We start from the raw sequence: 22,396 nt of genomic DNA on the forward strand, positions 1-22,396 counted from the left end.
TATCTTATATAATTGCGTTCAACCGCTGCGTAACCTTCTTTGCTTTCTGATATTGTGCGCGCTGTACACAGCTGGTTTGAAAATGAAGGGAGAGGAGGGGAGAGGCTGCACGTCGGGCCACTGTTAAACTACAGCTCTTGTTCATTTAGGCTGAGAATGATTTGGACGAACAACATTTGCAGCAGGGCCAGGGCTGGAAGTTGCAATGACTGTTAACCTTTATTACATCGATTTTACCCTCTAATAGATCTTTGTAAAGCAAAGGGCCTCGGGTAAATGCCCCATAGCTACAGGGACAGGGTTGAAGTGCCAAGTTATAGTGACGTATTTCCCCCCATTGTGCTTTCTGGCAGTGTTGAACTGAATGCAGTTCCACTCCATATGCCTGCTGGTTAATCATTGTGTTGAAGGCAGGGCCTGTATCCAGTTCTTCTCTTGTGGTGATGACTTTGATTAAAACTGTGACCTTGTGGCTTATTGCTTCCCCTAGTTAAATCTATATGAGATGAGTCTGAGATACTTTATGCCTGGGCTGGAGTGTTTTTTTACAGTGGATTTGTCGGTTTTCATCTTCTTTTCTTCAGGCTGGACAGGCGCATGCCCTGTAGAGTGAAAAAGGCAAGTTTTTGATTAAAACTGTGGCATTGCGTCACTTCCCTCAGTTAAATAAATATAAATAAATAAAAAAAAAAAAAATATATATATATATATATATATATATATATATATATATATATTATATATATATATATATATATAATTAATATGAGTCTGGGATACTTTATATGTGAGTTGCAGTGTAACAGGGCAGAAAACTGCACTGGCCTGGTGTATTTGTCAGTCTTCATCTTTTCTTCAGGCTGGACAGTGCATGCCCTGTAGAGTGAAAAACGCAAATTTCTGATTAAAACTGCGACATTGTATAACTTCCCTCAGTTAATATATATATATATATATATATATATATATATATATTTATTTTTTTCAAAGTTTTTGCTTGCCATCCAAGTCATATTCTTAGCTAACGTGTTCATAAACGGGATGAATACGGTTTGGCCAGATCACATATGTGTGAGCTATGAAGGCCCATTGGCTGACTGCTCAAAGTTGAGATATATATATATATATATATATATATATTGTTGTGCCTTTGAGGGCATTGTTAATAAAATTTGTTTGTTCCTGCTAAGACTTGTGAGTGTGACATCTACTTACAGATATTATTTACTTTTTTTTGGTCGGCACCCAGGCAGAATATACTGAACCATCATGAGTGCCGGTAATCATCCTTGATAAAGGCCCAAACTGGGCCGAAACGTTGGAGACACTGTGACACTACAAAAAACGACTGTGTTTTGGAAACGGAGTGCTGGTCCTCTTCATAATTATCTACATATTATTTTGGTGCTCTATACAGTGGAAGAATGACCCCCTCCTCCTGTGAATCGATGCCTGTTTTAATACAGATGATATTATCTTCAGTTCTTACCTACACACATGTGTCAGAAATCCTACCCACCCTGCCACCATGCTGCATCCCTTGGAAATATAATTTCCGACACTGATTCCAGTGCTTATTTAATAAAATGAACAATGTGCACTTTCCACCAATATAATCGGAAACACTATAAAGTCGTGTGAAGATTAGTAGCCAAAAGTAAATAGAATTTCAAAGGCCAGTGGCACACTGGGAGATTAGTCGGGAAGCAATAAATCTTCACTCCTGTGCGCGACTAATCTCCTCAAAATACCTTCCCACCGGCAAGAATGTGAATCTCCAGTGGGATGGCATTCACGTCCAAAAGTTTCTTTGTGGAGCAATAATACTGGAAGTGTTGGGGGAAAAACTGCCTTTGTGGGTAAAAAGATAGTGAATTGCAGCCAGATTTGCACCTTGCTTGCTCTAGGCAGGTCATTTATGATCCAGTGATTTCTATGTCAGGTCTGTTTACTTCTAATAGATGCACTTTGCCAGCTGCATATTGCGAGCTTGTATGTTCCTTTAAATGGGACTGTTATACTGCCTTAGCCAGCTTAAGAAGGAAGATCTCTACCAGGTGCTTGTCAACCCAATACCATATTCCTCTCACTACAGTACTGTGTTTACTAGAAAGATTTAAGTGACTGTCAAGCATTGAGATGGGGAAGCCCATTTATCAAAGTCCGAATTTATTTCAATATTTTTGGAAAACTACTCTGACCAAATCCGCACAGGTTTTTTCTTCTTATTTATAAATACACTTTCCCGAAAATTTTGAAGAAATGAATCGTCCAAATTTTCTGTTTTTTTTCCCACCGGAAAGTTCCAATTCTATGAAATTTTCGGATTATTGCACGAAACCCAGCGCAGATATCTTTGGGACTTTTCCCATTGATTTATATGCAACCTCGGCAGGTCTGAGGTGCCGGATTTTCGTATTCAGCCTTTTTCATTCTTGGGGTATAATAAATAAAAATATGGATTTTATAGTAAAAAAACAAAAAAAAAATTCGGGTTTTTGGCATTCAGAGTTTAGTAAGTAACCCCCTAGATGAAAAACATGCATAATTAGTCTTGGAGAACTCCCACAAACAACTTCATAAATTTGTATTTTAGCAGAATTTTACTGCAGTAAGGCATGCCTAACACTGCAGGACCCCCCACTTGTCAGATACAGATGCCAAATACAGAAACTTCATCATGGTTTATCTGTCAGGGAAACCGTAGAGGGAGAGAGACACAGGAAAGAAATTAAGCAAGCTAAATACACAAAATCCAGTTTATATTCATTAACTTTTAGGTATTATGCATTTATAAAGTTTACATTTCCTTTAATGCTGGTCTTGTGTCTTTACAACGGCTGTTGGTTTAGAGATCTTACATATATAGAAATAAACTACAGCAGGGGAGGCTCAAGCTGTGAAACCAATGCTTTGGATTGGAGAGCCTTTTGCCAAAGTGATGCAGCACAATTGGTCAGTAAAGTAAAGTAACTAAGCAAGGTTGGGCTTGGGTGCAGGCCGTGCAGCCTAAGGGTGTGCGGGCTCTGGTGCAATCACACCCCCGGTAATTATGCCCCTGTCTCTGGTGTAGTTCAAGATGACCCAACAGTTAGAGTCCAGCAGCGGGTCGGGGACCCGCAAAAACCTGCAGTACCCTGCAGGTTGCCGGTAGAAGTTTCGGGAGAGCATATAGACGCGGGTCAACGGTTCTCCGGGTTTGCGGGACTTCTCAATAGCAAGTTTTACTCCTTTTTTTCCTGATCACCCCTACTTCCAATGATGTCACTGGCGGTTTACAATGACAGCACTTCCTGTTTCTTGATGGTCAGCGGATCGTGTTGCGGATAAGGTACTTGCGGGTCAGGTCGGTTAGCGGGTCCAAGCGGTTAAGTCCGAGTGCAGGTTGCGGGTCGGGTTAACAAATTAGTTGCGTGCAGGACTCTACCAACAGGCTCTGTGATCACATGAGTTTCAACTTTTGATTGTGTCAGTGAACCCACTTTGCCAGGTTTGCTGGAGGAAGGTATGAATATATATTGCATGGCAATGCTTAACTGATTTTAGTTTGTCTTCTTGGACTGTGCCCTTTCGAAAGCACATAGGGGCAAATTCACTAAGATCCGAAGTTGCGCCGGCGACAGCTTCGCCACACTCCGCTGCAGCTATGCAAATTCACTAAAATGCAAAGTTGCGCTCAGGGAGGTGAACGGTAGCAAAGTTGCGCGAGCGTTTATTCGTCAAGCAAAGCGAAGTTACGCTAGCGATGCCTAATTTGCATACGGTGCCAAGTTAAAGTACAATGGACGTATGTGTAGCACCAAATACATTACACTACACAAGCTGGGAAAGCTTCATAAAATAAGAGTTGTTATTTTGCCCTATACATGTGCCCACTGTATAGTTTAGGTGCCGTATGTTAGGAAATCTAGGGGGGAAGGAGGGTACCCCCCAAAAATTGCACAATCTTTTTCAGCCTATCACCCTTAAAAAAGGAAAAGACGCCAGCGTTTTTTGGGACTTAGAAAAAATGTCAACTTTTTTTGAAGCAAGCCCTATCTACTCTATTGCACTTCGCCTGGTCTCAGTTGGCGAAGGCAAGTCTGGCTCAAATGGTTAGAGGACGACAAGGTTCTCCAGAATTAGTTGTAAAGTTACTCACCAAACAGTGAAAGTGGTCAGGGTGCACCAGCCCCAGACCCCCAGCTTCAGGGAGCGGTACAGCAGAAGATAAAGAAGCAGGGCTGACCGGCACTCAAACGGATCCACAAGACCAGAGATATTCAGTTAAAAGATAAATTTATTGGTAGAAAAAATAAAAATTATAGCTTCATCTCCATCCACCCTACGCGTTTCACACCCTTCAGGGTGCTTAGTCATGGGCTCGAGAGTTAACGTTCATGAAAATCCACAAGTTAGTGAATTAGCGTAGTTACATCCCTTCGCCATAGCGCAACTTCGCCTGGCGTAAGGGTGTGAAGTAGCGCTAGAGTAGGTCCACTTTGCTAGCGAATTTACGCCAGCGCCCGTTAGTAAATCGTCGAAGTAACGAAATGACGTCACGCTGGCAAATTTGAGCTAGCCACTTCGCGCTTTAGTGAATTTGCCCCATCGAGAGGTGATAGACCAAAATGTGGATGCCTCTGTGGGGCATGAAGGCTAACACCAACTCAATGAAAGCATAATAAAAAGCTCCACACTGGGGCATATATAACCATGGGTGAAAATAGAGGGGTATGACACTACTATTAAGGCTCTTGCATAGAATTTGTAGGTTATCTAATGGTAAATATACAATTTACCCTTTGATCAAAATCAAGGAAGAACTGTGTGGAGTGTCCCCATTGGACTGTGGCAAATTTTGATATTTTGGGCGTCCTCTTGGGGCCAGCCCTGCAGTATCCCTATGGTGACTTTGTATTTCACCTCTGAATAGGCTGCTTTTAATTAATCCTTTGTTTATGGATCCCCTGATGTCCTAAGTAGGGAACCCTTAGTTATATAAATTAACATCTCTGGGCAACTGAATGTAAGACTTTTTTGTTGTTCAAAATGTATGCATATCGCTTTCAAATTTGAGTATGCAAATTAGGGTTCAGGTCCAGTATTTGGCCGAAAAAAAAATGGATGCGGTGTATCACTGGATCGATTAGTCATAAGTGTCTGCACTAGGGGTTTTATGTTTTTTATTGAAAACTTTACAACAGGGTTGCCCTGCACATGTACAATGTAAGGGATGAAAGAGAGGTGGTGTGTTCCAAACCTTAAAGGGTTTTTGTCATGCTTTTTCTGATGTAGTTTTTATTTTTGAACCAGCAAGTGCATTTTTTTTTAGTTGTAATATTGGTGTGTAGCCATCCATCTCAGGACATTTTGCCTGGTCATGTGCTTTCAGAAAGAACCAGCACTTTAAGATGGAACTGCTATTATTATTATTTATTAACATGTATTTATATAGCGCCAACATATTGCGTAGCACTGTTATCTGGCAGGCTGTTGTTTTTCCTACTCAATGTAACTGAAGGTGTCGCAGTGGGACCAGGCTTTTACTATTGAGTGTAATTCTTAGATCTATCACACAGCTGTTATCTTGTGCTAGGAGCTGCTATCTGGTTACCTTCCCATTGTTCTTTTGTTAGCCTGCTGGCGGGGAAAGGGAGGGGGTGCTATTACTTGCAGTACAGCAGTAAAGAGTGACTGAAGTTTATCAGAGCACAAATCACATGACTGGGGCAGCTGGGAAACTGACAATATTTCTTGCCCCATGTCAGATTTCAAAATTAAATATAAAAAAAAATCTGTTTTTGAGAAATAGATTTCAGGGCAGAATTCTGCATTTTGAAAAAAAAAAAATATTTTTTTTTTACGTATAGGTAACATTTAATGTACATTCATATGCTAAAATTCATTTTTTAGTGTCAGTATCACTTTAAAGGTGAACCACCCTTTAAAGGAAAACTATACCCCCCAAACAATGTATGTCTCGATTAAAAGATACTGAGTAAAACAGCTCATGTGTAAAACCCTGCTTCATGTAAATGAACCATTATCATAATAATATAGTTTTTTAGTAGTATGTGCCATTGGGTAATCATAAATAGTAAATTGCCATTTTAAAAAATAAGGGCCGCCCCCAGAGATCGTAAGATTCCCTGTGCACACATACAAACCACATGTAAGGTCACATGAGCCAATTAACAGACAGAGTTCTGCCTTTTGCTTTCTCACTTCTTCCTGTTACAGTTAGTGTTGTAGTATTTCTGGTCAGGTGATCTCTGAGACAGCACGAAAATGGTGGTTTAAGGCAAGAGTTGAAAAAGGGCAATATTTATGTAAATATATATTCCAGTTTGGTAAGATTCTTTAATATGTCCTTCAATTTGATATAAACTATCTGTTGCTTAAGTATTCATTTTGGGGGTATAGTTTTCCTTTAAGTGGAATCTGTCCTCTGTAACCATACTGGAGTGTTGTCAATTCTAGAACATACAAGTCACGCTGTATTGGTCACATGAATCCTTTCATCATATTTCATTTTCCACATTGTTCTTACTGTAATAGCCATGGAAATGTAAGCTACTATTTACAGCTTGCTTCTTGAAAGGCCAACTGACATTAGCAGTTTGAGGTTCATTTATTTTTTTGCTTACTTTTTGTCTGTCAAATATGCAGATGGTGCGTGGCTATACACTTAATTATAGAAGAAGACTGACCTGACCACACACAAATACAATACAGCAATATAACTTTGTATGGAAATATACAACAATTGGGAATTGCTATCTGGTTACCTTCCCATTGTTTTTGTTTTGTTTGCTGGGCGAGGGGCAGGGAGGGGGTGATATTGCTCCAACTTGCTGTACAGCAGTAAAGAGTGACTGAAGTTTATCATAGCACAAGTCACATGACTGGGGGCAGCTGGGAAACTGACAATATGTATAGCACCATGTTAGATTTCAAGATTGAATATAAAAAAAATCTGTTTTCTCTTTTGAAAAATGAATTTCAGTGCAGAATTCTGCTGGAGCAGCACTATTAACTGATGCGTTTTGAAAAAAACATGTTTTCCCATGACAGTATCCCTTTAACATACAGGTATGAGACCTGTTATCTGGAAAACCCTAGGTCCGAGCATTCTAGATAACAGATCTTTCTATAATTTGGATCTTCATACCATAAGTCTACTAGAAAATCATGGAAACGTTATATAAACCCAATAAGCTAGTTCTGTTTCCAATAAGGATTAATTATATCTTTGTTTGGCTCAAGTACAAGCTACTGTTTTATTAATACAGAGAAGGAAATCATATTTAAAAATTTAGATTATTGATTATAATGGAGTCTATTGGATATGGCCTTTCCGTAATTCAGAGCTTTCTGGATAATGGGTTTCCGGATAATGAATCCTATACCTGTGCAGTAGTAAAGCAACCTAAAACTTCACAAAACAAGATAAACATTTGGTATTTATTACTGGAATCAATATATAATCATATATGAATGTAAGAATCGGAGGGTATATGTAGCTGCACATGGGGGCCAAAGTTTTTGCTGTTCAGCAATGAGAAATCATTGCAGAATGTGGTTTAGTGATTTGACATTGAGATCTGAGTTACCCCTTCTGGAAAACATTGTCTCATGCTGTACACATGAAACCGATTCTTATAATGTGTCCCCATCTACCCCCCCCCCCCAATTCCTGCTAGCGCTATAAAAAGCCCTGCTAGTAATTCTCAGGAGATACTATTTTTTGCTTATTGGTTGCGGGTGACAAATCTTGAAACAAATATATTTCATGATCTAGTGTGTCAGTCATCTGTTCTTACGCAGTTCGTGCCAGTCATGCTGTTTCGGTGTTAGCAGAAGTAACTCAGTCAGTCTCGCTCTTTATTTACTTAGTTCCCTTTTGAAGAAGTCCGTATTTTGTTGTTTAGTATCATTTCTCAGAAATGAAGCATGACTTGATTAAGAATGGTTCCAGCAGCCTTCATATTCTGCATGTGGTGAGCAGTCATCCACCACTAGCCCAAATCATTTTGCTTCCTCACCCCACTGCTGTGACTCTGGTGTAGTTGGATTGATACTGGGAATAAAAAATGATATAATCCAGCAATAAATCCAGAAATTTCATGTTGTGGTGCTTTATAAATACCTCTTAAAGTGGTCCTGTCACCCAGACAAAAAAAAGCTGTATAATCAAAGTCCTTTTCAAATTAAACATGAAATACAATTTCTATTTTTTATTAAAGCATTTAAAGCTGTTGTAAGCTCATTTATAAATTTCAGCTGTCAATCAAATATTGTCTGCCCCTCCTCTATGCCTCAGGCATAGAGGCGGGGTGACAATTACTTTCACTTTCCATTCAGCACTTCCTAGATGTCACTGCTCTCCACACTGTTCTCTTCATCATTTAATTGTATAGCTAGGTCATGGGGATGGACATCAGGTCCCCCCATTCTGGTGCACAAACAAGATTCTGAGATGATGCAAGACTTATCTTAATAACAGTGTCCACAAAATGGATCCTGCCTGCTTGCTATAATTATGAATTCCCAGACTGAAGGAAACAAGATTCAAATAATTTATATAGTGTATATAGTGTTTTGGGTGACTGGCCCCCCTTAAAGAGGTGGTTCACCTTTAAGTTACCTTTTAGAATGTTATAGAATTTTTCATTTATTTTAGAGTTTTTTTATTTATTTGCTTTCCTCTTCTGACTCTTTCCAGCTTACATATAGGGGGTCACTGACCCCATCTAAAATCAAATGGTCTGTAAGGCTACAAAAATATTGATATTGCTACTTTTTATTACTCATCTATTTAAGCCTCTCCTATTCATATTCCAGTTTCTTATACAAATCAATGCATGGTTGCTAGATTAATTAGGACCCTAGCAACCAGCTTGCTGTAACTGCAGACTGGAGAGTTGCTGAATAAAAAGTTAAATAAGTCAAAAACAACAAAGCAAATAATAAAAAACAAAAACCAATGGCAAATTGTTACCGAATATCATTCACTATGTGATCATGCTAAAAAATTACCTAAAGGTGAACAACCCCTTTAATAAAGATAATACAGATATGGGATATGTTATCTAGAATGCTCAGGATCTGGGTTTTTCTGGATAATGGATCTTTCCGTAATTTAGATGGTCATACCTTAAGTCTACTAGAAAATCATGTAAATGTTAAATGATGATTCCAAATTGCTGTTTTTGCTTCTAGTAAGTATTCAAGGTACTGGTTAATTAATACGGGGAAAAGAAAACATTTCTAAATATTTGGATTATTTGGATAAAATCGAGTCTGTGGGAGATAGCCTTTCCTGTAATTAGGAGCTTTCTGGATAACAGGTTTCCAGATAATAGATTCCATACCTGTACACCAACCAGCTCCAGTTTGTTGTGCATGTATTTTTAAGACCCCCCCTAAAACGAAGAAAGCAACTCCTAAACTCCTAATTTGTTAAAGGGACAGTTTACTACAGTTTAGTAGTGTGTGTGTAACTACTACTTATTGCTAGTAGTGTGTAGTAGTTATATTTCAGTCTGTACAGTAATACGCACTAGTGATGCAGCTTAATCTATTGACTAAAATTATGTCTCTAAATCTCATTAAGTAAATAATTCACTCTGGTAGTACTGTCGTCATCAGCAGCTGTTTTCCTATCCTACGGCATGGGAAAGACTTAAAGTTAATTGAGTAGTGTATGGAGGTGGAGAAGCTATAAATAACGAGTAACTCTACCCACATTCTAAAATACAACCCTGTACTAAACACTGCCATGTACACAATGAGGCAATGTTTTATGACTTCATGCAGGCTGGAGTGGCTGAGCTCATTTCAGTGCGTTACATAGATCTTGGTTGGATATTCTTTTTCCTCTTTAAAGGAACGGTAACTCCAACAAATAGGTATTTTAAAGTAATGAAAAAATGTACTTTTTTGTTGTACTGGTACAACTGGTGTGTTTCAGAAACTCTACTATAGTTTAGATAAACAAGCTGCTGTGTAACCACGGGGGCAGCCATTCAAGCTGTAAAAGGAGAAAAGGCACAGGACAAACAGCAGATAACAGATAAACTCTATAGTATACAATGGAATGAATGGCTGCCCTCATGGCTACACATTAGTGATGTGCAGGTCGGGATTTACCGCCCGATATCTGCCCTCCCTCCACCCGAGCCCGACATCCAGGTTCTTTTTACAGACCCGCCCCGCCGATGACATCACAAAAGGGGCAGAGCGAGGTGAGCAGATGCGTGTCTATAAAAGTTGAAATTGGAAGCCGGCATTTTAAGGTCGCGGCCCTGAAAGGAGCGGTGCGAGTTCGGCCCGACCCGCGGTTATCGGCCTGGACCGCACATCACTACTTCACATGTTCATCTAAACTAAAATTGTGTTTCTGAAACTAATACCAGTTTTACCAGTGCAAGGTAACAACATATCTATTCATTCCTTTAAAGGAAACTATACCCCTGAAACAATGTAGGTTTCTATAAAAAGATATTGCATAAAACAGCTTATATGTAAAACCCTGTTTCATGTAAATAAACCATTTTCATAATAATATACTTTTTTAGTACTATGTGCTGTTGGATACCAGCATGACCTATAGATAATGTAATTTACATTCATATTTTAAAAAGTAGTTTTTTAGTGTCAGTATCACTTTTAATATGCCACTTAATTTGAAATAAACTATCTGTTGCTCAAGTATTCATTTTGGAGGTATAGTTTTCCTTTAAAATGCCTCAATTATTTGGTGTTACTGTTCCTTTTAGGAAATCTTATTGGGAGTTAGGAAGGACATGATTACATCTGCCGAGTTGCAGATTATCACAAGAATTTTGGCTGGTCTTCCCCTCTGTATTCTTGTCTGATTTTTGCACTATATCATTATGTAAAAAAAGCATGTTGAACATGATTGAAATCCTGCTCAATTTAGTTATTTTCTTACCCCCTTTCTGTATGTTAAAAGTGTCAAATTTTAGGTTATCAGGCAGGCGACTCATGGGACAGATCCAATCTGTTGGCCACAAACGTGGAGGACTAAGGGCAAGGCCAGACGTGGAGTTTTTACATTGCGTTTTAAAAAAAAGCTCCACCAGGCGTAAATATGCATAAACTGCACTACCACTGAAACTAATGTAAAACACACTATGGCAATTCACACAGGGCGCTTGCAAGCCGAAATCCGCCACAGGACGCCAGTATTGGCGTTTTTCAGCAGAAACGCCAATACGTCAAGAAACTACCAAATCAATAGACTCTATAGGATCTGCACGTTTGAAACCACACCTTGCGTAAATATGCAGCGTATTTTAAATATGGCGTCCAAATTCTCAATGAGAACAATGAGAAGTGCATGTTGGGAAAAGAAACCTACGTGCTAAAAAACGCAACGAAAACGCATGTTGACGGTCGCGTGTGGTCTCAGTGGCGTATTTACGCCCGGTGTTTCTTTTTTAAAAACGCAACGTAAAAACGACACGTCTGGCCTTGCCCTAAGCTGTGTTTCGAGCAGTCAGCTCTGGTAGTCTGGTACTCATGCACACAGGTTGTTAAATTCATAATCATAGATTTCAATTGCTAATAAGCAAACTGTATGATCTGTTGCTGACATTTGTCGAATTTTATTGGCAGTTTATTTCCTCTGCTTGATTACTGAAAATGATCTACGGTAATTGTTCATCTTTCAACTTTATTTGAAGCTCTGCATTGTATTCTGAAGGTCAATAACTCCTTGGATCCACCACCCTCTCTGAAGGTTTTTTTTTAATTTTCTTTTCCTGATGACAGAAACCTTGTTATTTATCTCAAACTATTTTATGTCTGCACTAGATCTGCTGTAACTGGTTGGAATTTCTGAAAAATTATTCTTTAAAATCTGTAGTCTCCATTTTTAGCTAAGTAACGTAACTTCCCTTTTGAAATTTTTATTTTGTAATGTTCCTGTATTTTTTGGTTGAGGTGTTTGCAGAAGCAGTCTTCTTTTTATTTTTGTGTTTTAGTCTGTATAATCTAACTCACACATGATAAAGGTAGTGTAAGGGCCCGAAGGCGCAGCAGTAATAGTTGTGGACCAAAGAGGAGACAAAAAACCAGGTTCGAAGTACAAAAGGGTTTATCCAGAAGAATCGTCAGGGTACAGGCAAAATATCAGTTCAGGCGGCAAACAACGGAGTCAAGGAAACAGGCAAAGATCGGTACACAGAAAATCAGTATTAGAAATCACACCCAGGAACACAAGTCAATGGAACCTATAATTGGGCAAGGAAGAAAAGGGCAATGGGGTTTAAATAGTCCATGGCTTGGCGCCAAAATGTTGACGCGCTGGCGTCAGACGCAGACGCCAGCGTCCCCACGCTAACGCCCTGACGCCGGCGCCCGATTCTGACGCCGGTGTCCGTTCCGTCGCCGGCGACCAATCCCAGATCGAGAAGACGCCGATGTCACAGGACAGCGCCCAGCAGGAGCCATGCGGTGGAGCAGAAGGTCGCCATCTTGGACGCCATCTTGGGTGAGTGTCATAGTTTCCATTACAGTACCCCCTTCCCTAGGGGCGCCTCAGGACCACCGGGACCAGGACGAGAAGGAAACTGTTTGTGGAACCTGCGGACAAGGATGGGAGCATGAACGTCAGACTTCCTCACCCAGGAGCATTCCTCAGGACCGAAACCCTTCCACTCAATGAGATATTGGAGAGCACCTCTGGAAAAGCGAGAGTCCAAGATTCTGTTAACTTCAAACTCCGAAAGATCATTGACGACAACAGGAGCTGTGGAAGAAGAAGAGGGAGAAGAGACTGCGGGTTTAAGGAGAGACACATGAAACACATTCGGGATCCTCATCTCAGGCGGAAGAAGAAGACGGACAGCCACAGGATTGATGACCTCGATGATGGGAAAGGGACCGATGAACTTGGGAGAGGGAATCTTGAGGCGAATATTTCGAGTGGACAACCAAACCTTATCACCAGGAGAGTAAGTTGGCGAAGCAATCCTCTTTTTGTCTGCAAATTTTTTCTGGGAAGAAGCACTTTTTTCCAAATTAGCGGCCGTAGCATGCCAGATGGCCATCATATGGGCTGCTTGATCATTGGCGGCAGGCACGTTGGTAAGTAGGAGGTCCTGAGGAAATGCCAAAGGGTTTAAACCATAAACACAGAAAAATGGAGATTTCTGGGAAGAAGAATGAAGGGAATTGTTGTGGGCAAATTCTGCCCAAGGAAGAAGGTCCGACCAGTCATCCTGACACAAGGACACATGACAACGCAGAAATTGCTCTAATGCTTGATTGACACGTTCAGCGGCTCCGTTGGACTGAGGATGGTAGGCGGAAGAAAATTGAAGAGAAATATTCAAGGCTTTGCACAGTGACCTCCAAAACTTAGACACAAACTGAGGACCACGATCAGACACGATTTCAGCAGGAAAGCCATGGAGACGAAAAATATGTTTGATGAAGAGTTCAGAAAGTTCCGGAGCAGATGGCAATTTGCGGAGAGGAGTGAAATGAGCCATCTTACTAAATCTGTCGATCACCACCCAGATGACAGTGTGGCCGGAAGAACTTGGAAGATCAACAATAAAGTCCATGGCAAGATGAGTCCAAGGTCTAGAAGGGATGGGTAAAGGCAACAAAAAACCCTTTGGGGGAGAATGTCCAGACTTAGAAACGGCACAGGTGGAACAAGAAGAAACAAAGTCTTTAACATCCTTCCTTAAAGATGGCCACCAAACCAGACGAGACAAAAGTTCAGTAGTTTTTTTAACCCCAGGATGACCGGCCTGTTTAGAATTGTGAGAATGAGACAAAATGGCAAGACGAAATTCAGGAGGAACAAAAGCTAGACCCAGGGGAGTCTCTTCAGGAGCAGAAGCTTGAGCGGAGAGTAGCTGAGGAGCACAGGCAGGAAACAAGGCTGCGATAATTTTGGAAGAAGGAACAACAGGTTCAGGGTCCTCAGAGCAAGAATCCTCAGGAATAAAGCTTCTGGATAGTGCATCGGCCTTCCTGTTTCTGGACCCAGGGCGAAAAGTAATGACAAAATTAAAACGAGAAAAGAAAAGTGCCCACCTGGCTTGCCGGGGATTGAGGCGTTTAAGGGACTGGATAAATTCGAGGTTCTTGTGATCAGTAAAGATCGTTACCGGAACAGCGGAACCTTCTAATAAGTGTCTCCATTCTTCCAAGGCCAGCTTAACAGCAAGTAGCTCCCGGTTGCCAACGTCGTAGTTCTGTTCTGGGGAAGAAAATTTTTTGGAAAGAAAAGCACATGGATGAAGTTTACCATCAGAAGAAGATCTCTGGGATAACACAGCTCCAGCATCGATGTCCGAGGCGTCAACTTCGATGAAGAATGGTTGAAGAGGTTCGGGTGTCTAAGAATTGGAGCGGAGGAAAATGCTTCCTTGAGAGACTTGAAGGCTTCCAAAGCTTGAGGGGGCCAGTGTTGAGGTTTGTTTCCACCACGGATCAAAGCAAGAATTGGAGAAAGTCTGGAAGAAAAGTTTTTAATGAACTGTCTATAGTAATTTGCGAAGCCAACAAACCTTTGAACAGCTTTAACGCTGGTAGGAAGAGGCCAGTCCAGGATTGCGGAGACCTTGGCCGGATCCATCTTGAAGCCGAGAGAAGAAATAATATAACCAAGAAAGGGAATAGAAGAGACTTCGAAGATGCACTTTTCCAACTTGGCGTAAAGATGATTATTCCTCAGTCTGGATAGTACTTCACGTACTTGGTTGCGATGTTCCTGGAGGTCCTTAGAAAAAATAAGAATATCATCCAAATAGACGACCACACACTGCCCCAATAAATCTCGAAAAATGTCATTAACAAATTCCTGGAAGACCGCAGGGGCATTACAGAGACCAAAAGGCATGACCAGGTACTCATAATGACCATCGCGAGTATTGAAGGCGGTCTTCCACTCGTCCCCCTCACGAATCCGAATGAGGTTATAGGCCCCACGAAGATCCAACTTAGTAAAAAGGCTGGCACCCCTGAGTTGATCGAACAGTTCAGAAATGAGAGGAAGAGGGTACCTGTTTTTAATGGTGATTTTATTAAGTCCTCTGTAGTCAATGCAGGGCCGCAAACTACCATCTTTCTTTTCAACAAAGAAGAACCCCGCTCCTGCAGGGGAGATGGAAGGACGAATAAATCCTCTCTGAAGATTCTCCTGGATATAGGACTTCATAGCAGAAGTCTCTGAGGGAGAAAGTGGATAGGTGCGGCCACGAGGAGGCATGGAACCGAATAAAAGTTCAATAGGGCAGTCGTATGGACGATGAGGTGGAAGATTCTCGGCAGAACTTTTATTGAAGACATCGGCAAATGCTTGATAAGCAGAGGGAAGAGAAGATTTTGAAGACACAGAAGAAATTTTAACGACAGGAACAGCGGGTAAACAGTTCTGTAAACAAAATGGGCTCCACCTGGAAACTTGTGTAGAGGCCCAATCAATAACAGGATTATGGAGACACAACCAGGGTAGACCTAGAACAACTGGAGTGGAAGGGCAATCGATAAGAAGAAAGGACAGTCTTTCCAAATGCATGGTGCCCACCTTGAAAGAGAGTTCTTGAGTAGACTGCGAGATGATAGCAGAAGACAAGGGACGATCATCAATCGCCAGGACTCGAAGCGGATTCGCCAAGGACTGGAGAGGAATGGCATGGTTTTCAGCAAACACTCGGTCCATGAAATTTCCAGCAGCGCCAGAATCAAGGAAGGCCTGAGAAGAAATCTTTTTGGAACCAAACTGGATCTGCACTGGGAGGAGGAAACGTTGAGCAGAAGAATGGGGAGAACGACAAATCCCACCCAGGTAAGTCTCCCCAAACTTACCTAGGCTTTGGCGTTTCCCGGCTTCACTGGGCATTCATGAGCAAAGTGAGCTTTGCCCCCGCAATAGAGACATAACCCCGCCGCCCTTCTCCGATTCTTCTCCTGTTCGGAAAGACGGGCCCGTCCGATCTGCATCGGTTCCTCTGCTGGTAAAGAAGAGGAAGAAGCAGAAGCCGTAGGAGGTGGAGAGGGCGAGATGTAAGCAGGATCGTAGAGCAAGGGTCTCTGGAAACGGGGGGCCAGGATAGGCTGAAATCGTGAATTCCTCTTGGAGCGTTCTCGATCTAGTTCGACCTGGAATTCCCTCTGGCGGGTATCCACTTTCACGGCCAGGGCGACCAGGTCCTCCCATCTGGAGGGAATTTCCCGGGACACCAGGTCATTCTTTATCCGCATACAGTGGTGTGAAAAACTATTTGCCCCCTTCCTGATTTCTTATTCTTTTGTATGTTTGTCACACTTAAATGTTTCTGCTCATCAAAAACCGTTAACTATTAGTCAAAGATAACATAATTGAACACAAAATGCAGTTTTTAAATGAAGGTTTACGTTATTAAGGGAGAAAAAAAACTCCAAATCTACATGGGCCTGTGTGAAAAAGTGATTGCCCCCCTTGTTAAAAAATAACTTAACTGTGGTTTATCACACCTGAGTTCAATTTCAAAGGTTATAAAGCCATTTCTAAAGCTTTGGGACTCCAGCGAACCACAGTGAGAGCCATTATCCACAAATGGCAAAAACATGGAACAGTGGTGAACCTTCCCAGGAGTGGCCGGCCGACCAAAATGACCCCAAGAGCGCAGAGACAACTCATCCGAGAGGCCACAAAAGACCCCAGGACAACATCTAAAGAACTGCAGGCCTCACTTGCCTCAATTAAGGTCAGTGTTCACGACTCCACCATAAGAAAGAGACTGGGCAAAAACGGCCTGCATGGCACATTTCCAAGGCGCAAACCACTTTTAAGCAAAAAGAACATTAAGGCTCATCTCAATTTTGCTAAAAAACATCTCAATGATTGCCAAGACTTTTGGGAAAATACCTTGTGGACCGACGAGACAAAAGTTGAACTTTTTGGAAGGTGCGCGTCCCGTTACATCTGGCGTAAAAGTAACACAGCATTTCAGAAAAAGAACATCATACCAACAGTAAAATATGGTGGTGGTAGTGTGATGGTCTGGGGTTGTTTTGCTGCTTCAGGACCTGGAAGACTTGCTGTGATAGATGGAACCATGAATTCTACTGTCTACCAAAAAATCCTGAAGGAGAATGTCCGGCCATCTGTTCGTCAACTCAAGCTGAAGCGATCTTGGGTGCTGCAGCAGGACAATGACCCAAAACACACCAGCAAATCCACCTCTGAATGGCTGAAGAAAAACAAAATGAAGACTTTGGAGTGGCCTAGTCAAAGTCCTGACCTGAATCCTATTGAGATGTTGTGGCATGACCTTAAAAAGGCGGTTCATGCTAGAAAACGCTCAAATAAAGCTGAATTACAACAATTCTGTAAAGATGAGTGGGCCAAAATTCCTCCAGAGCGCTGTAAAAGACTCGTTGCAAGTTATCGCAAACGCTTGATTGCAGTTATTGCTGCTAAGGGTGGCCCAACCAGTTATTAGGTTCAGGGGGCAATTACTTTTTCACACAGGTTTGGATTTCTTTTCTCCCTAAATAATAAAAACCCTCATTTAAAAACTGCATTTTGTGTTTACTTGTGTTATCTTTGACTAATAGTTAAATGTGTTTGATGATCAGAAACATTTTGTGTGACAAACATGCAAAAGAATAAGAAATCAGGAAGGGGGCAAATAGTTTTTCACACCACTGTAGCTAACCCATTGTAAAAGGCTGCATGGTAACCATCGTTGTTCCAAGAAGTCTCCGCCACCAGAGTGCGGAATTCTATGGCATACTCGGAGACCGAGCGGACGCCTTGCTGTAGTTGGAAAAGCCTAGCGGAGGATGCAGTGGCACGACCTGGAGCATCAAACACCGTACGGAGTTCTTGGACAAATGCCCTGGCGTGGTCAATCAGTGGAACCTCCTTTTCCCAAAAGGGTGATGCCCACTCCAAAGCCTTTCCTTGTAGACGGGTGATTATATAACCCACTTTGGCACGTTCAGAAACGAACTGACCTGGCAGCAGGGCGAACTGAATCTCGCACTGGTTGATAAAGCCCCTGCACGCTTCCGGATCACCGCTAAAAAGAGATGGAGCAGGGAGACGAGGTTCAGAAACCTGGAGCGGAATAGGAATGGCCGGAGCAGGCACTACCGCAGGAGCTGCAGGAGACAGAGCAGTCAACTTCTCCAGAATTGCCTCAAGGGCCTGGCCAAAATGGGATTGCTGGGCTTCATAGGTTTTCATCCGCGAAGCCAATCCACGAATGGCCCCTCCTACATCGAGAGGTGCTTGGGCCTCCTCCGAAGGGTCCATGGCCCAATTATACTGTAAGGGCCCGAAGGCGCAGCAGTAATAGTTGTGGACCAAAGAGGAGACAAAAAACCAGGTTCGAAGTACAAAAGGGTTTATCCAGAAGAATCGTCAGGGTACAGGCAAAATATCAGTTCAGGCGGCAAACAACGGAGTCAAGGAAACAGGCAAAGATCGGTACACAGAAAATCAGTATTAGAAATCACACCCAGGAACACAAGTCAATGGAACCTATAATTGGGCAAGGAAGAAAAGGGCAATGGGGTTTAAATAGTCCATGGCTTGGCGCCAAAATGTTGATGCGCTGGCGTCAGACGCAGACGCCAGCGTCCCCACGCTGACGCCCTGACGCCGGCGCCCTATTCTGACGCCGGCGTCCGTTCCGTCGCCGGCGACCAATCCCAGATCGAGAAGACGCCGATGTCACAGGACAGCGCCCAGCAGGAGCCATGCGGTGGAGCAGAAGGTCGCCATCTTGGACGCCATCTTGGGTGAGTGTCATAGTTTCCATTACAGGTAGGAAGCAAAGAGCATGTAAAGGCAATAAAATAAAATCCAATTTTTACTTTCTTTAATGAAAAAGAAACCTATCTCCAATATACTTAAAAAAATGTGTACCGTATTTATAAGAAACCTGACTGTATGCAACTATGGATGGGCGAATTTTTTCACCGAAAAAATGATGCCCATGGACTTGGATGGCGTTGTGCGTCAAAATAAAAAGACGCACGTCAAAAAAATTTCACCGCGCAATGATTTTTTTGACGCCCATAGACTTTAATGGGCGTCAGCGACATTTCGCGGATTTTTGGCAAAACGAAACAAGACAAATACGCCCATCCCTATATGCAACTGTTGGGCAGGGAAACAATCATACATATGAACAGCACGGGAGCCCCCGCCTTCCCAGCCATGCAGAACTCAAGCAGCTTTGTTTGTTTCCCTGTAGAACAGTCAGCGACTGTCTAGAGATTTGTATTGCGTTTTATTTTGGCTTTAAGATCATGGAGCCAGGTTTAAACAGATAAACTGGGATTCTATTTGGAGGATTATTTTGCTGCAGCCACTGGTTCTGCAGAGTTGGAGAAAGTTTGTATTAAACAATACAAAAATTATAAAATCCACATTAGATTACATGACAACACAGGACCCAGTGCAGTCTGAATATTCTGATTATTAATCAGTCTTGCTGTATAGGCTTCTGGCAGATATTATATGACTTGTGCTGTTTCAATAATTTATGACGATCCCTAAGCAGCCCAGACCACACTGAGCATGTGTACAGTCTTGGTCTTGCAAAGATGTTGCAAAGTTCCAAGATGGTGACCCCCTGTGGGCAACTTTGAAAGCATAAATCTTTTGTTTAATTAGTCTTGTTGTGCAGTAAGTTTGTTTATGTTTAGTATACAAAATACAGCATTTCTAGCCTTATTCTATTTTAGACTTTACTTCCCCTTTAAAGTCACAACCTTTAAAAATTTTATTTAGATTTTCGACATTTATCATACGCTTGATAAAAAAAAAACACTACCCCCCTAACCTACATAGATTTGAAGTTACCTGCAAGTTAGAAAACAAAAGCAAAGATCTGATTGGTTGCTATGGGCAATATCACCGGTGATGTTTGCTTGCAATGTTTTACACAGCATGGTAAGTCTGTGACTATTCCTTGTGTATTGCTCCAGAGAAATGTCAGATCAACAAGCCACAAGTTAATGTATTTTTGATTCATCGTTACATTTTTTGATTTGCTTGACAAATATGTATTAATCTCTATGTGTACCAGGGGCTTTACACTTTCCCTACTTTCCCTATAGTTCTTGGTTCTTTTTCTACACGTCTCTTATCATGCTTTAGTCACAGTCTAAGTTTCTGGAAATCTTTTTTTTCCCCTCTTGCTGCCAGTATTTTGTATGCACTGTGCAGTGATATGGATCTGTAAATGTATTGTTGCACATCACATCCTAGTGGTTTCCAGTACTTCTTGTAACTCTCGTCATTTGCATTATGGAGTGTTTAAGCAGAAATGCAATCTTTTGTACAGTGCCACTGACTTGTCCTGAAACAAAGTATATTGTATTGTACCCATTTATGTGCTGAGATTGTTATTCACTGGGACACACGCTACATTCCCCCTAGTGATGTGAGGGCCGGCCCAATACCCGCAGGAGGGTCAGGCAGGTCCGGGCTGACCTCACACTCCTCTTCGCAGGCGGGTGCAGGTTGAGCTCTTCTCCTGCTCTCCCCGCTTGCCACCTTCAACTGCTGGCTTCTGACTTCCGGCTTTGTAGTCGCGTACTTGCTCGCCCTACCACTTTTGTGACATCATCGGTGGGGCGGTGGGGGTCTATAAAAGGTAGGTGGGTGGAGGTCAGGCTTCGGGTGGGTTAGGAAAAACCCAACCCACACATTAGTTATGTGCGGGTCGGCCTTTTCCTGACCCGCAACCACAAGCCCTCCCTCCACCTGCGCCTGCCTGAGTCCGACTCCGGGTCTCTTTTACAAACCCGCCCCAATGGCCAGTTCTAAACAACTTTTTTTTTTTTTATATAGTTTTCTTTTTCTTCTGACTCTTCCCAGTTTTCAAAAGGGGGGTCACTGACCCCATCTAAAAACAAATGCTCTATAAGGCTACAAATGTATTATCATTGCTACTTTTTGTAACTCATCTTTCTATTCGGGGCTCTCCTATTCATATTCCAGTCTCTTATTCATACCAATGCATGGTTGCTAGGGGAATTTTGGACCCCAGCAACCAGCTCTGAAATTGCAAACTGGAGAGCTGCTGAATAAAAGACACAATTACTCAAAAACCACAAACGATAAAAAATTAAATATATCACTCTCTACATCATATTAAAAGTTAATTCATAGGTGAACAACCCCTTTAATGCATGTTGTAAGATTGTGCTGTATTATAGAAATGATGATCTGGTATTTCCTTGCTTAAAGGAGAATTAAACCCTAAACATGAATATGGCTAAAAATGCCATTTTTTGTATTGTATTTTGTATTGAACCAATCTAAATTTTAAGCATCTCTATAGTACAGGTATGAAACATGTTATCCAGAATGCTTTGGACCTGGGGTGTTTTCCGGATAATAGATCTTTTTGTAATTTGGATCTTTATACCTTAAGTCTACTAGAAAATCATGTAAACTTTAAATAAACCAAATAAGATAATTTTCCAATAAGGATTAATTATATCTTAGTTTGGATCAAGTACAAGGTACTGTTTTATTATTACAGAGTAAAAGGAAATAATTTTTTAAAAATTTGGATGATCTGGTTATAAGTCTATGGGAGACAGCCATTCTGTAGTTCTGGATAAGGGATCCCATACCTGTAGTAATGATCCAGACCATTAAAGTTAACAAAGGAGTTTCCCATCTTGGATTTGGTTAGGAGTGTCTGTGACACGCACATGCTCAGTGTGTTTGAGCAGCTGGTGAGACACTAAGCTAGAGAAATCGACGCAAATCATCATGCAGAAAATGAATTTGGCTTGTTATATAAGACAGGGCTGATTATTACATTCTGATGCTAACTGTGCTGGTTTCTGAGCTGCCATGTACCAATAATTGTTTACTAATAAGCCTCAGCCTTATTTTGTGGAATCTATATGATATATATTTAGTATATTGTGCATCAGTCCAAAAGCTCAGTAAAAGAAAATGGGGAGCTGCTGGGGCATTTTTGGAAGCACAGATCTTTACTGCTTAAGGGTTGTGGTTGCCTTGGTCTGGTATAGAATCCCCAAACAGAATGTACAAGATTATGTTTTGTGCTTCTATATGTTTTATACTCCAAAAAATTAACATTTAAGCAACAATTTTCTATTTATGATTACCCAATGGCACATACTACTAAAAAAGTATATTATTATGAAAATGGTTTATTTACATAAAGCAGGGTTTTACACAAGAGCTGTTTTATGCAATATCTTTTTATAGAGGCCTACATTGTTTGGGGGGTATAGTTTTACTTTAAGCTTTATTTTCTCTTTAATTAAGCAACTATATTTTATAGCATTGCTTGACAGTACAAAAGGATTTACAGCATTTGGTTGTGCCAAAACCATTATATGTTCCCTCCTATTTGGTAATCAGCTTTGGGGGTGTGAG

At 41.4% G+C, this 22,396-nt stretch overlaps 1 protein-coding gene across 3 annotated transcripts in view; it reads left to right on the forward strand.

Annotated features, from left to right (window-relative positions):
* Nucleotides 1-22,396, forward strand: part of pgs1.S (phosphatidylglycerophosphate synthase 1 S homeolog) — a 48,479-nt gene that overhangs the window by 206 nt on the left and 25,877 nt on the right. Inside the window, exon 1 of one of the 3 annotated variants that reach the window (XM_041577794.1) lies at nt 11,626-11,749. The gene's annotated coding sequence lies outside the window, so the exon portion shown is untranslated. 3 annotated transcript variants of the gene reach the window in all.

The sequence above is a fragment of the Xenopus laevis genome, chromosome 9_10S (assembly GCF_017654675.1).
Source record: "Xenopus laevis strain J_2021 chromosome 9_10S, Xenopus_laevis_v10.1, whole genome shotgun sequence".
NCBI lineage: Eukaryota > Metazoa > Chordata > Amphibia > Anura > Pipidae > Xenopus > Xenopus laevis.